Below are 5,346 nucleotides of genomic sequence, written 5' to 3'. Positions count from 1 at the left end.
TGTGTGTCATGAAAACATCGTCTTCCCAATTGTAAATACAATTCTTCGGATTCTTTAATGTTTTTAGGGATGGTTGTTGTTTTTTTCGTCAACATACTTTTTGATTTTGAAATATTTGAAATCATTTCAATTCGGCTTAAAGCGGGTTTTCGTTTGCTCTTTTGTATTGGTGTTTCAAAGTCGATTTCATAATTACCATCGATTATCTTACGTTTTATTTCATCAACAAATGTATCAGTGTTCATTAATAATTAATTTTAGTTTAAACTCATAATCAAAATAAAAAATCGAAATTTTATGTAAATTATTATCCGATCCAATAATAGCCGCAGAAGGTTGATTCTTTGCAGAAGTTTATTTCGTCTAGCTGTAATTGTTTTATTATAATTATACTACCAACAAAATTGAACAGTAAAGTGTGCAATTGCAAGAAAAAATTATCGAAGTGGTAGAGAAGTATAATTTATAATATACAAATTAGTATTACAGAGTTCTTGACTTGAATTTAAAAATATTATATAAATTTTAAATTCAGATTTTAAAATTTTGAAAAAACACACAACAATAATAATAAAGTGGTTTGAAAAGTTCACTTTAGAATTTGAATTTTGTAATTCAAATAATTTTAAAATATATTGTTAAATAAAACAGGATGCATGAAAAAAAAATATAACACTTTTATTAGTTTATAAGTACATATATAATAAGAATTTTGCATAACAAGTACAATATACAAGGTTTAGTTATTAATAAAAGATTGACCATAACAATAAATACAATTTAATTATGTCAATTTATATGTTTGACAACAACATGAGACGGGCAACAATGTTTATATATATATAACATTTGAATGTAAATCTACACTTCTTAGACTTATACAATCATTGAAACAACAACTACCTATTGATTTTATAAAATGGTATTTACACGACTCAAACTTGTACATTTGAATTAGCAAAATTTTCAAATCGAAGTGGTATTTGCTCGTATTTCTAAACTGATCAAATCGTGACATTAACATTAACAATTATTATCAAGTGATTTGACACAATCAGGTATGTCAATACCGAATCTTTCTCTGTCAAAATGTGTGTGTGCCACATTTTTTGAAAATTAATTTTGGATTTTGTTTAATTATACTGAACCACAACCAACATTGAACCACACTATAACTTGATAAAAATTAATAATCTTTGTTTTGTGTTTTTATTTGTTTTTATCTTCATATTTTTTTGTTTTGAAAGTCAACAAATATATATTACTAAAATTTTTATTCTTTTTTATACCATAAGTGGGGTGTTTCAATATTTGGAATTTTTTTATAATTTTATGAGTTAATTGTATTAAGTTAAGAAGAAACTTTTACATATAAATTCTATATTAATAATATCTACAATATTTGCAAAATACTTAGATACAACCATAATGTGATAATTGTCAAGTATTAACATTGTCAAATTATAAAAATTTTTTAAATAAATTCAGAACAATGTTGTTTGTTTTGATTTTTAAATGACAAATATAAAAATTAAGGGTGCTGGCTTTCGTCCGCAATCGCAATTATAAATAGAAATAGAACAAGTGAAATGTCCCGATAAAATAAAGTAATATACTTCGACATAAATTGTTATTTCATCAACAAAACTACAGGGAATAAAACCAAACAACCGGGTAATTACAATTGTCACTTTTTTCTCATATGTATAAACACAAACTTTGTTTTTATTTATTTGGTTAGTCAAATTAATATAATCAAAGACAATTATGGCAAACTTTACTTGTAATTATAAAAAGTATAAATTAATTATACGGAAATATAATTTAGTTTAATTGTAACATAGAGTCGACACCAGTATGTTTACTGCGGAAGGAAACTTTTTGTTCTTCCGTTAAAGAGTTGAAATATATTCGGAGTTTTTCAATGTTTTTGAAATCAGTCCAATTGTTGCATCGTTTGGCCATGTGCCCACTTAAACTACAAATTCTACATATTTTTTGTTTTTCAAGAGAAAATGACATCTTTGATAGAGCGTGCTTCTTGTAAACTCTTTGAGTTTTTTCTGGGTTTTCGACAAGAAAAACTTTTTTACTTGGTCTCATTTGTGAATTTTTAAGAGTCGGTGGATCGAGTGAAAATGGGCTTCCTTCAATCTGTTTGACCTTTTCTTTTTCCGAATTTTCTTTATAATTTGAACTGTTTAATTTATAAACAGTTGAAATAATGTTTAACCATTGTGCTTTAAGTGAGGGGGTGTAGAGTATGGTATCAACAATTTCATCAAAAGCAACGACATGGTCTTTGCGTGTCCATAAATTTAATTTCTCAGTTACAGTTCGTTTCACAAAGGAGTGTTCGGCAATCGACACTTGCTCCACAAAAGCACCAACACCAAAGTCTGACAGTTCAAAGAGTGGTTCTCGAAGTCCAAGTACTTTGTCATACAAGCGTCTATAAAGCTGATGAACACAAGGACAAACGTGTTTGAGTTTTAAATAAGCATCACATGGACAATAGTATGTGGTGGAACCTTCAAGCGGCGCGAGCATTGGGACCATTGAATAATTATTAAGAAGATAGACTATCCACTCACGTTTAATTTTGTTTATATTCTGAAGACCGATAAGCTTGTTGACGTTTTGTAATTGAATTTCTGTATAGTATGAAATATAATTATTCACAAATTTGTTTGCCTTCTCAATAAATATTTGTGTCACTTCAATCAAGGTAACAATTTTCCCGTTTGTTTCACGTTTTATTACTCCAAAAAAACCTTCGACTACATTTGTGGTCAAGTCGTGTGTGATTCTTTCTGTGTATTGAGGAATCCAACTTAATTTTGTTTCTTCGAGTTGCTCAAGAAATCTAGTCTTTTCATTTCCCAATATTTTAACAGAAGAGTGTTGTTGACTTGATTGACAATAGTCAATAAATTCATGAAAAAGATCAACATTATCAAGAACTCCGCCTTCTTTTGTGTATTCAGAATCTTTGCATTCTGATTTATAAGTTGCAATTAATTCCAAAAATTGTTCACCTGTAATTTCCCGATTTATTAGCTTTTTAAAAGACTTATAAATTGTTGAATTTTTGCCAAAAGCGGTTATAATGTTGCGTCTTATATGTCTGTAACAAAATACAATTTTTGCACTTGGAAATATCAAACGAATTGCTGTTGTTTGAGCAGCACAACGATCAACAACAAACGTGTTTATATTGTTGTGATGGTCTTTTAGAAAAGATAGAAATTCTTCGTAATAAGACGTGAATCTATGCCTGATAAATCCAAAAGCTATAAGTTGGCACTTTCCGTTGATGTCTTTGCATAAAGCTGCAACAATTGGTATTTGAAATTTGTTGGTGCAAAACGTGTCGTCTAAAAAGACGCAATCTTGACAGATGTCATTTCTAAGTAATTTGTTAAAGAAAAAGCATTCATCGAAAACATCATTTGAATTGTTAACAAAAAGTGTATCAAAGTTTGACAACTCAGAAACAAACTTCAATAATTGATTGCATTGTTCATTTGTCATTGCACCCAACATTCGTTTTCTTTCTTTTTTAATAAATAATTCAGTGTACTTGTTTTTGAATTTGTCTTCTGTGATTTTTTGCGAAACATTTTGCTCTATATCATTTGCAATTATCTCTTTTGAAATTTCTGACATTCGATTTCTCAACATTTTCATTGGTTTTATCGTGAATGCGTGTGAATGTCCATCATGTAACTCAAATTTAATTATCTTTTCACTTGTACAATTATCAAACATCACAATAATTTTAGAATCACACTTATATTGTTGTTTGTATACACAGTTATATTTAAACGTTTTTCTATCTTTACCTGTGTCTTTTGCATTATATAGTGAAAACAATTTATTATCAATTTGAATTCTACTTGCTTCAACGATTTTTGTTGTTGTATTGTATCTAGTAAGACTTGTAGTTATCATTTTAAGGTTGTTGATTAATTCAATTGGAGTTCGAACTTTTGTTAAATTTGTGTTGTTTTTGATAATTAGTTGTACGTTGAATTTATCTGTAGATTCAATATTCTGAGTATTTGGAAATTTTGGTATCATAATTCCATTCAGTTTATCTATAAGTCCATTTTTCCAATCTAAAATATCTTCAAAACCCCTTTCCATTTTGTTATTTTTAAGTTTTATTTTTTAAAAAAAAACTTTATTTTAAAAACAAAGTTTGTGTTTATACATATGAGAAAAAAGTGACAATTGTAATTACCCGGTTGTTTGGTTTTATTCCCTGTAGTTTTGTTGATGAAATAACAATTTATGTCGAAGTATATTACTTTATTTTATCGGGACATTTCACTTGTTCTATTTCTATTTATAATTGCGATTGCGGACGAAAGCCAGCACCCAAAAATTAAAGCCAATCCAAAACATTATTTATTTTGTTAACCTTGTTCATCGATTATGATTTGTTGATTTTTTTACGACTCAAAATTTACATAAAACTAAAAAATGATTTATTTGAATTTTAACAATTTACTCTAAAAACAAAGAAGCGATACTTTTTACACCAACAAATAAAAAGATTTATTTGGTACCATAAGAAAACTAAAAACAATTGTGTTTTATTTGAAAACATGTAAGCGAACACACATTACTTGATCTAATATGACAATGAATCAAAAATGTAACTGATAATATATAGCGATGAAAATTATAGAAATAAGATGTGTCATGAGCGTTAAAGAATATCATGAAGTTTCAACAGCCAGTTTATCAACTCATTGATTTTGAAAAGATTTTTAAACTTTTCTGGAAGTTTGTTACCAATAACTTCCCATTATTTTGTTCAAATATATCACCAAATCAACTGTATTTATTCACGTTTGGATGTTTGGAAATGAAAGGTCGAATAATCTCAACTTTATTTATGTTAATGGTTGTGTAATTGGTTATTGAGTTTCTGAATAGTTATATTAATTATAATTTATTCTTATGTTATCCCATAGGTTGGTATGTATTTTTTATTAAAAATAGATTAAAAAATATAAATAAAGTTTATAGAATAAATAACGTTACCAAACAGACTTTATCATTTTTTTACATATATGGACCTGTCAAAAACGTAGCATATTTTGACCTTCCACATCCTCTCCAAAAATAGAATTTATTTGCTATTTTCGATAGTTTGATTAATTAACAACAATTTATTAATTAGATAATAAAAATAGAAAATTTTTTAATATAATATTATCATTTTATTTAAACTGTTTTAAATGAATAATTCGTTTAAAATAACCATAACACCAATTACAAACAAATTTACTGTTTTCTCTTTTATTTTTAAATTGAGTATAAAAAAATTCAATT

This window comes from Entamoeba invadens, assembly GCF_000330505.1.
Source record: "Entamoeba invadens IP1 unplaced genomic scaffold scaff_1105074724689, whole genome shotgun sequence".
NCBI lineage: Eukaryota > Evosea > Mastigamoebida > Endamoebidae > Entamoeba > Entamoeba invadens.
Note: the sequence above shows the minus strand (reverse complement) of the source record.